Below are 11,854 nucleotides of genomic sequence, written 5' to 3' on the forward strand. Positions count from 1 at the left end.
GTTGTAGTTATCCGTTGGGACGTCAAACGGACTCCGAATGCGATGAAATTTGACATGCGGTCTATCTACACTATAATAAGACCACACGCCAACTTTCATCCCATTCCGAGAACATTTTCCGGCCACTTATAAAATAATATTTCGGAGGTGCCGCGAGCGCGTGCAAGTGTGTCTAGGCTCAGAACGGATAACGGAAGGAACGGGGAGACCGGGACAGATGCAAGTTTTCAAAACATGATGATGCAATGCACATAATGACATGGCAAGATGCAACACGCAAGCGAATGACAAGGCAACAACAGCGAATAACTGGAAGACACCTGGCGCATCGGTCTCGGGGCGTCACACAATGTCACCCAATCCACAAAGGATTGGACTTTCGTCCAGGCAGTTGGTTGAGGGTGGATGTAGGAGACCTCAGCCATGCCTCCAAGGAGGAAGAACAGTGCCTCAGAGCGTCGTTGTTGTCGAGGCGCAATTATCAACCACGGTTAATTTCCGCCAGTCCCGAAGAAACCACCGACACCCGCCGAGCTCCATAGCCGGTGACAAATCACCACAATCAAACTGGAACCGGTAGGGAAGATAGAGGCAAAGGGGAACACACACCTCATATGTGACGGGAAGAAAAGCTCTGCGTCGCAGCTGCCGCCCGCCGCCGTCTCTCCTCCCGAGAGGACGAAGACGTTGACCAAAGCCCCTCATGAATGACGCCCTCCGCCTGGACATTGTCGCTGCACCAGCAAGGGTCATCCCCTAGATCCTGGAGACCTCCGCACGAGACGGAGCGATGAAGGCCTCGCCGCCACCTTCACCGACATCTGCTCGAGCTTGCCCGATGAACACTTCAGGTGGCGACGAGGAGGAAGGGGAGGGGGTGGCGGCGTGCGTGGAAACCCTAGTCGCCACCTGAGTCGTCTGAGTGAACTACGCGGGGGCCATTTCCCTAAGTCAGGTGCGTTCTCATGAGTACAACCGAGGTGTGTTTCCTCGGTGTTAGGAATAAATTAGCACATGCTAATTAATGAATCGTTATTAGTGAACCGTCATTGGTGTGTCCATACACCTAACAGTCACCTCTCCATAGGGACACTTCACTTTGGATATGTCCCTTCTCCCTCTCTCAGACAACATGTAACCGACATCTCACAAGGCATCCCCTTGGCTTGTATATATACCATTAGATCAGTGAAATCTTTGGCAGTTGATTCATTCATCTATTCTCAGTTTTACTTTGAACATGTTATCGGCACCTGCTGATTTCCAAAATGAGTGATTTGGCCATGCAGATAAAACACCCCTTGGCCAAGATCAAAGAAGAAGAACCGATGAAAGAACACGACATCAGCCTCCATCGATTAAACAATTGAAAGCCACAAACATACTCCGCCAAAGGAAGAAAATCAATCAATTGAGCAGATTGATCATACTCCAAGTAGGAACAATGAGAACTTGAGACTGAGCACAATTTTCAATCACACAAGGAGGACACACAGAAAAGGACACGAGCGTTCGCATCCACGATTAATCAATCAAAAATCCATAAGTGACCGATTGCTTTTTTGTTTTAGATCCAGGGTGTGTATGTCAATTCTTTGACAAGGCAGCTCCTTACAATCCGGTCCTACTTGTCAGAAAATGATCAAACGGGCTAAATCCCTCGTCCAATGTTTTTTGCAAAAAGTAGAAACATGATGAATTTTGTAATAAATTAGCGACTAGGTGATTTTCTGTAAACCTGACCACAAATGTGGTACTTTTGTGTAATTAACTCTCTTAAATGAGATCGGTCGCGGATCAGTGCAATAGATTGTGGACGGAGGAAGCTCTAAGTGGCGAAGACCTCATCCTCGCCCTTCTTTGTTTCCCTGGACGTGGATGGTTGTGGCTGCATCCGCGGCCTCGAGTGGCATGCCCATCTACGGCGGCGGCGATCACATCCCAGCAGCAACGCTCCTCCCCCAGGAGGAGCACCATGGTGTGGCACGCTGCCCTCTCTCCAGCGTGGCTTGCAGCCTTGCGGGTTAACAGCCGACGTGCACCTCTAAGAAGCGGCACTATATGGAGCGGTTGTACCGCTCACCTACCGCTTCAGGGCTTTTTTGCCTAATGGTTAGATTTGGAGGAGGGACTATAAAAGGAAAGGGTTCATCCTCCTCCCACCTACCTACCTCTTGCCTTCCTCCCCCCCTTCATTAAATGCTTTGTAAATTCTTACATGGAGAAGGGCAAAGCTATCTGATCCCTGTATCCTGACAAGCCATGCCATTTGCCAACCACCGGGAACGTATCTAGTGCACCGGGGCAATTGGTGCTACCGGTGCACCAGACCCCGTTGCACATTAAAAAATGTTCAGAAAATGCGGAAAAAATTTAGTGCATCGACACAACATCAATGTATGTTGTCACAAAAATTCAAATCAAAATTTTGAAACAATGCTCAAGATATGAAAATGACAAATTTGACGTCAATGTGTTAATGGGCCAGAATTGAAGCCCAACTTGTGTTATGTACTATTCAGTGTCAAATTTGTCATTTTTGTATCTCAAGCAATGTTTCAAATTTTTATTTAATTTTTTGTGACACAGTACATTGATGTTGTGTCAATGCACTAAATTTTTTCTGAAGTTTTTCGAACATTTTTGAATGTGCAACGGGCGACCGATGCACCGGTAGCACCAATTGACTTGATGCACCAGATACATCCTCACCAACCACCACAGCCTCCTCCAAATCATTGGACCGCTCCACCCCTAGTTGTTAAGCTTAAGAGGTAATATCACTGGGAGTCTTAGAACTTGCTCGCATGTTCAGTTTGGTGTTAGAACTTTAAAAATATAGTTTTGTGGTCACCTAATTTGACCCAAGCGTGCAGATACGGGCACACTGCGCGTACGCGGGCGTATCCATGTGTATCCCCCACTTGCCAGTGACGTATTTTTACACAAAACACCAAATCTTCTTATTTGTGGAAAAAGTCAACCATAGAGACGCATTTTTGAACAAAACACCCTCACATTTTTCTATTTATAGGAAAACAAAACCACAAATACTATACATATATGCGAAAATTAACCAACAAAAAGCGTGTGCCAGGACTCGAACCAGCCAAAAATTTATTCAACATGAATCGTGTAGCCACTAGGACATTCATGTCAATATGGATAACGAGCAAATATGTACACTTGACGAAGATTCATGTGGATCTTAATTGGTATGTGGATATTACGGCCCATTGTGCGGGCGTTATTTTTTAAAAGATTTTCAAAGAACATAAGTAATAAAATTATTTTCAAATATTTGTGTGTCAAAACATACAGATAATGATTATTACATAAAAACATTGGAATATAAACATGTGTATTATATATATAATATTTAGTAAAACATAAGTAATAAAACATTTAAGATATTTGTATAACATAAGTAATAAAATTATGTTCAAATATTTATGTGGTAAAAATACTATACATGCAAACGATGATTAGTAAATAAAAACATTTAAATATAAACATGTGTATTATATAAAAATATTTAGTAAATACATACATTGAACATTTTTTATTAAATAAATATGTTTAATGAATCCAAAAAATATACACTTGCAGCTTATATTTAAGTTTTATACATGACTTATATTCAAAAAAGTTATATAGCTCAAATATTAGCAAATATTCATTTCTAAGCTCGAGCTCATCTGCACCCTATGAACAGTAAAATAAAATAAAAAATCAAAATATTCCCCTTTTTGCGTGGTAGATGTTTCAGTGCCTGAGGTCTGTGTCGAATTTTAGATCGTTTGGACATACGTGTAGCTCTCATAAAAAACAAAATCGGTCCAAACAGTACACTTTTTTACATACCCCAAATTTGTATTTTTTGCTGAGTCCTCCTTAGATGTCGAAACGAGCTGAAATTTTGCAGGATCCTCACGCTCTGAAACATCTTCCATGCAAACAAAAATTCAGTTTTTTCCTTTTGATCTTTTCAGTATTTTTTTGATTTTATTGTTCATGACGAGTGTAGATGAGCTCGGGAGCTAAATCGCCCCTCTTAAATATTAGCCATGATTGAATATTCACAATAACATTTTAAATTTTAAATATGAATATTTTTTAAGTATACAAACATTGAACTATACAAATGTGCGTATAATTATTGAAATGATTGTATAATTAAAATAATATTTTTGTATTGTAATTTTCAAAACCAAATATGTAATAGACACATTTATATAATACACATGTTTATATCTTTAAAAAAGTAGCCGGGCAAAAGTGTGGCGTGTTCGGGGTGTTGCCCCGGTCTGATTCGTTCAATGGCAAGAGCTTCATTTTTGGTAAGCCACCTTGAAGGTCCGTAAAGCTGCTTATCAGCGATGGAGCCGCGAGCTCGGGTGAGGAGGTGATTCGTCATTCTTTTCTTCGGTTGCTGTTGTGGTGGTGCCGAAGACAGGTGGCGGGTGTTGGTGTCAAGCTCAGAGGTGTTCTGCTATCTTTTCAATTTTATCATGTCGGTTTTTACGTGACTTGTACTTTGTTTTTTATAATATAAAATATAATATAAATAAGACACGTATTATCATGAAAAAAGAGTTATTCTCCAATTTTTTTGCTTCAGGACCTAGAAGTGTTGTTGTCGTTGTTTTCTTCCATATGACTTTGCCCTCTGCTCGGCCTCCACCGCAATCTCTTCCTCCCTCCCGCCGCCGGATCTTTGCTCTCGCGACTCCGCGGCCGCGAACATGGCCGGCACCACGGTGGTTCCCTCGTCTCTGCTCCAGCGCCGTAGCGCCGCCGCCGCTGCTGACCTGCACTCCAGTTGCTCCAGCGTGCGCCTAAACCCTGCCTCGATTTCCAACCCCGCTGCTGCCAAGACGCCGAAGCGGCCCGTGTCCGTGCGCGACGGGCAGCCGCCGGCGCCGAAGCGCGTACGCGGTGGCAGCTCCGGGGACGAGCTCCATGTGACAGCCCCCGCCAACATGAAGAACAGCAGCACGATTCCGTGTCCCAGCAGCGGCAACGATCCGAGGAGTCCGACGTGCCTCCACGCCTCCGTGATCAAGAACCAGGTCGCCGAATCTCCGGCAAGCGCGACGCAATCGAAGCCGCCGAACAGCATGCGCCAACTGATCGAGAACGCTCGCCTCGCCATGGCTCGCGCTGCCGCCGAAGAGCGGATGGTGAACATGGATTGGGCTCACCCTGCCGCCGAAGAAGAGGCCAGCCATCGGCGGGACATCGAGCGCAGCAGAGCGGAGGCCCGGTGGAAGGTGGAGCAGATGGCGGACACCGTGCAGTTCAACGACCCATACATTGATCCCTCCGACGTGACCAAGTCCCCTGAGGAGCTGCTCCAAGCAAGACAAGAAGCATGGTGTGCTCAAACTCAGCTCATCGAGATGGGACATGCTTGGAGACGTTGCTCAAGTGATGCAGTTCCACGGATGTAACTGCAGAAGAGTCATGTAATTACACAAACATAGCTGAGTAAAGCAGAGGAAGCAGAGTCTGCAAACTGCAGTAGCTGAGAAAAGCAGAATCTGCATTTTTTTCAGTAGTTAGTGTGCATTATGATCACAATTGATCAATTGATGTAAGGGATTTGTTTTAGTATGTAAAAGCATTGGATCTGATGTATGCAAGCAGTATTAGATCTGTTCCCTCCTAATAATTATTTTTTCATGAATAATGACAGGCACACGATCCCACCAAGAAGATTACTTCTGTTCTTGAACTACTATTCTAGATGACTGCTATTTTTCTGGAGAAGAACAGATATGTGGCTTGGTCTAGAAAACTTTACACCACAACAATGTAGAATTTACTTGCCGCATCAAGAAGGCGCCAAAAGCATGTCTACTGAACTCCTGAATCCTGATGCATACATGCATCATTGTTGCCAAATAGCTCATGTGTACTTGCTGTCTGAATTTTGCAACTGCTGAAAATTTCGTTCGATACAATTGGTGCCAGTATCAAATCAAACTTCATGTCATATTGCCAAAAAATAAATACTTGACAACAATGGTGCTTACTTCATTGAATATCTGAATCCACATATTCATGGACATAAATCTGCTGAATAACGAGGGAACTACAAGGCCTGGTACATCATCTGAATTCACACTGCACAACTTCATTCAAATTCAACACAATTACAATGGGAAAAATTCACAACATTCACAGGTGTTGCTGTTCCTCCTCTTCCTCTGCACCTTCAGCATCATCCGCAGCTTCTTGGCTTCCTCCTGAAGATAAATCTCGAGTGCACATTTTGACACGCTGGGAAATGGAAAGATTAGCTCCGCAGCTTCTTTTTCATCTTTGTATGCGAGTTCCTGACTTCCTTTTAGCATAGCTTGCAACGTCAAGATGATGTAGACACAAAACAGTTCTGTTTCTAGTTGTCTGACTTGTAGCAGCTCTGAACTTCAGGGTTAATTTTGATGTTCCGTTCCCTAAATAGCACTTGTCATCGGCAGTAAAACGAACTATACCAGTTAAAAAGATAGTATTATCATCTTGAATGGTCAAAACTTGGCCAGCGACACCATCCATCTTTTGCCTCCATTTGACCATCACCAGTCATTGGTCTCCAATTCTGAAGGCAAAACTTCCAGCAAGACATTCAGAATACGCCATCGCGGTCGGTGTGCCGCTACTGACCATAGTTCCTACCCTATGATGGCCCGCACACTGCACGTCAAACTGGGGGTACCTTCTTTAGAGGCTACGGTATGGAGTACCTTCCATGTACAATGTGGGAGGTGATGAAAAACACGGTCGAGGTTCAGAGCCTAGCACAATGCAAGATCGCCTAGTATGCGGGTCAGCTCATGAGACTGGAGGAGATCCATTTGGAGTTTTGGACCATAACAGCCATGCAAATATTCACTTTGGGCTTATAAAGCCAGGTGCCTACTTATAGACCACCACCAACAGCCATGGTCATAATACTAGATCAAGGTATACAAATCTGCACCCTCAAACTGTATGTAGCTCGCATACATACAGTGAAGTCACAGCAGTTACTTGGTACACTACAAACTCACATACATACAGATTCTCAAGGCATTGACACTAGTAGAAAACAGGGCTTTGATTGGGGCCTGGCTAGCCCATTAGTCCCGGTCCAGTCACGAACTGGAATCCATGGGGGGCATACGTCCTGGTTCGTGCGCCCAGGGAGGCGGCCGGGCCTCGTGGGGCATTTGTCCCGATTCGTCTGGACCCATTTGTCCCGGTTCAAGGCACGAACCGGGACCAATGGTCCTTGCTCCTGGCCCACAGCTATTGGTCCCGGTTCATGGCTGGAACCGGGACAGAAGCCTTTAGTCCCGGTTCCAACCACGAACCGGGACCAATGAGGTGGCTATATATACCCTCTCGCCGGCGAGCAGAGCACTCCACACTGCTCTGTTTTTTCGGGCCGACGAGGGAAGAGCTTTGTGGTGCTCTAGCTCACCTCCTATGCACATGAGGTGTTCGATGAAATGTCCGAGCCACGCTAGTTAAGCTTTCTCCTCTCGAAGCTTGACCTCAAAACTCCATTTTCCTCGAGATTTGTTTAGGTTTAGCGGTCCGTCACGTCCCGTCCCCGTCTTCACTGTCGTCGATTGCCCGCGTCGATCTCGTCGCCGGCACCACCATGGTGAGCCTCTTGTTCTTATCTTCTTTCTGAAAGAAAAAAATTATTACTTTAGATAGATACTTGTCTAATTTTCTTACTTTTATTATTGCTTGTTATTATATAGTGTGATGGTTTTGGTATCCGCCCCCGTCGGCCCTCGTCTTGGCCACGATTCGGATGTAGTATATATTATCTTTTATAACTATTTGGTTCATTTATTGTTTATGACAATTATGCCAACCAACGTGACATAGGTTTTATTTATCTAGGAGGTATGTGAACCGAAAATTCCAACCGACCCTATTGTCGAATGGTTAAATTTAGTTGAAAAAGAAAACAATTACTTGAAAGAAAAAAAATTGAGGAGGAGAAGATGATATTGGAGTTGCATGTTGCGGATGTCGTCGATGATCACAAGATCAAGATGGATGCAATGCGTTTGAAGATTAGAAAGATTAGAAAATATGTCATTCATGCCAAGGCTTGGTATCATCATGCCATTGGATCAATTGTTACCTTGGTTGCGATTATGATTGCATTTGTTGTTGCATTGAAAGGTTTTACATAGTTTCAATGTATGGTTTAATTAGATGCTCTGGAGAGCTATATGTTGTTCAATGAGAACTATGTATGTACTTTCGTTTTAATGTGATGATGAACTTCTATTAATTTGGTCACTTATCTATCCATGTGAATCTGTAATGGTTTTTGACACACATGATTATATACAATGCACACAGATGAACCGACAATGGATGTACGGTGACAGACATACCTCTGAGTACATTAAGGGCGTGCATAATTTTCTCGAAGTGACTGAGGCAAACAAGAAGAATGGTTTTATGTGTTGTCCATGCCCTATATGTGGGAATACGAAGTCTTACTCTGACCGGAAAATCCTTCACACCCACCTGCTTTATAAGGGTTTCATGCCACACTATAATGTTTGGACCAAGCACGGAGAAATAGGGGTTATGATGGAAGACAACAAAGAATAAGAGGACGATGACAACTATGTGCCCCCTGAATATGGTGATGCTGCAACGGGGGAAGCTGCTGAAGATCAAGAGGAACTAGACGATGTGCCCGATGACGATGATCTCCGCCGGGTCATTGTTGATGCAAGGAGACAGTGCGAAAGTCAAATGGAGAAGCTGAAGTTCGATCACATGTTAGAGGATCACAAAAAAGGGGTTGTGCCCCAATTGCGAAGATGGCAACACAAAGCTCAGTACTGTACTGGAATTGTTGCAGTGGAAGGCAGAGAATGATGTGCCTGACAAAGGATTTGAGAAGCTACTGAAAATATTGAAGAAGAAACTTCCAAAGGATAACGAATTGCCCGACAGTACGTACGTAGCAAAGAAGGTGGTATGCCCTCTAGGATTGGAGGTGCTGAAGATACATGCATGCTCTAATGACTGCATCCTCTACCGTGGTGCTTATGAGGATTTGAACGCATGCCCGGTATGCGGTGCATTGCGGTATAAGATCAGACAAGATGACCGTGGAGATTGTCCGTTTTGTACATGAAGTGCATCCAGTTTTTGTCGTAACCCTCTCAGCTTTTTAGCACATGCTATGTGGGTGAAATTATGATACCATGCCAACTTTCAACCTTTTCAGAGTTCATTTATAGTGCTTTTCATTTTCAGGGTCATATAGCTCAAAAAAATCAGTAAATGCATGAAAAATAACAAATGAAGTCAGAAAGGGTTGAAAATTGATGTTGTGGCTTTGAATGGTTCATTTTGAACACACAAAAGTCTGGAGTTCAAATAAGTTCAAAAAAATGAAATCCATTTGTAACAGATGAGCTTTCGTGCGAAACCCTGATACTTCGAAAGAGATTGTCCGTTTTGTACACGAAGTGCATCCAGTTTTTGTCGTAACCCTCTCGACTTTTTAGCATATGCTATTTGGGTGAAATGATAATACCATGCCAACTTTCAACCTTTTCAGAGTTCATTTGTAGTGCTTTTCATTTTCAGGATCATATAGCTCAAAAAATCAGTAAATGCATGAAAAATAACAAATGAAGTCGGAAAGGGTTGAAAATTGACGATGTGGCTTTTAATGGTGCATTTTGAACACACAAAAAGTCTGGAGTTCAAATAAGTTCGAAAAAATGAAATCCCTTTGTAACACAAGAGCTTTCGTCTGAAACCCTGATACTTCGAAAGAGATCGTCCGTTTTGTACACGAAGTGGATCCAGTTTTTGCCGTAACCCTCTCAACTTTTTAGCGCATGCTATTTGGGTGAAATGATGATACCATGCCAACTTTCAACCTTTTCAGAGTTCATATGTAGTGCTTTTCATTTTCAGGGTCATATAGCTAAAAAAATCAGTAAATGCATGAAAAAAACAAATGAAGTCAGAAAGGGTTGAAAATTGATGTGTGGCTTTGAATAGTGCATTTTGAACACACAAAAAGTCTGGAGTTCAAATAAGTTAAAAAAATGAAATCCCTTTGTACACATGAGTTTTTGTTCGAAACCCTGATACTTCGAAAGAGATTGTCCGTTTTGTACACGAAGTGCATCCAGTTTTTGCCGTAACCCTCTAAATTTTTTAGCACATGCTATTTGGGTAAAATTATGATACCATGCCAACTTTCAACCTTTTCAGAGTTCATTTGTAGTGCTTTTCATTTTCAGGGTCATATAGCTCAAAAAATCAGTAAATACATGAAAAATAACAAATGAAGTCAAAAAGGGTTGAAAATTGATGATGTGACTTTGAATGGTGCATTTTGAACACACAAAAAGTCTGGAGTTCAAATAAGTTCAAAAAAATGAAGTCGCTTTGTAATAGATGAACTTTCGTCCGAAACCCTGATACTTCGAAAGAGATTATCCATTTTGTACATGAAGTGCATCTAGTTTTTGCCATAACCCTCTCAAATTTTTAGCACATGCTATTTGGATGAAATAATGGTACCATGCCAACTTTCAACCTTTTCAGAGTTCATCTGAAGTGTTTTTCAATTTCAGGGTCATTTAGCTCAAAGAATGAACTAATATAAAAAAGAATGATCTGAAAAACTTTTATGAAACTCTAATAGCAAAAATAATAAACTAAAAGAATGAACTAGAAAACTTTAATGAAACTCTAATATAGAAAAGAATGAACTAGAAAACTTTAATGAAACTCTAATAGCAAAAGGAATCAACTAAAAAGTTTTATAAACCTCTAGTATTATTGAAACTAAAATTATATAAAATTTATGCAACTAAAATTATCAAAGTATTTTCTGTTCAAAACATTATAAGCAAAAATAATTTTCATAAAGAACTTTTTTTGTTAGAAACTTCAATAGCAAAAAGAATTATCCTAAATATTATTTTTGTTAGAAACTAAAATAACAAAAACTGTTTTTGAATATAATGACAAAACACAGTAATATTAAATAGTAATAAATTAATATAGTAAAGTTAATCACAAACTAGTGATTCACACAAATTTCAAAGAATTCAAATTTAAACTATTCAAATTGGAAAATTAATGGCACTAACAGAAAGTTTATATTTTTTTTACCTAAAACCAAAAAGAATAACTGAAAAACTAGTAAGTATTATGCTGCAAGTAGAAACAAAATAAAATAAATAAAAGAAAAAAGAAAACAAAAAAGTGGATTTTTTTAAAAAAAATGCCGCCTACTGGGCCACCACGGCCTGCATACGACTAGAAATCCACTAGTTGGGCCAGGATGTAGGCCCACAGTAGGCCCACAAGCACAAAGAGTGGATTTAGGCCTGTAAGCCTGCAGTAGAGAGGAGCTTGAAGTGGTCGGCTCGGCAGGGCTTATAAACCACTTCGAGCCCCTCTCAACTAGCGAGGTGGGACTAAAGTTTTGGCCGCGGCAGCAGTACCCCCCTTTGGTCCTGGTTGGTGCCAACAGCCAGGTCCAATACCCACCTTTGGTCCCGGTTCGTCGCACCAACCGGGACCAATGCCCCCCTTTAGTCCCGGTTGGTGCCACCAACCGGGACTAAAGGGGGGCATTGGTCCTAGTTGGTGCGACGAACCGTGACCGATGCTCTGGCTATATAAGCTAGCACTTCGGAAATTTTCAGATTTCCATCGCCAGTTTGTGCCCGACGCCCCAGCGCTGCTCCTCATCGCCGTCGCCCTGCCTTCGACGCCGTCGTCGCGCCGCCCCTGCCTCCGTCGTCGTCGCCGTGCCCCTGCCCCGAGCACTCATCGCCACACGCGCCCC

Source organism: Triticum dicoccoides, chromosome 7A, assembly GCF_002162155.2.
Source record: "Triticum dicoccoides isolate Atlit2015 ecotype Zavitan chromosome 7A, WEW_v2.0, whole genome shotgun sequence".
In the NCBI taxonomy this organism is placed as follows: domain Eukaryota; kingdom Viridiplantae; phylum Streptophyta; class Magnoliopsida; order Poales; family Poaceae; genus Triticum; species Triticum dicoccoides.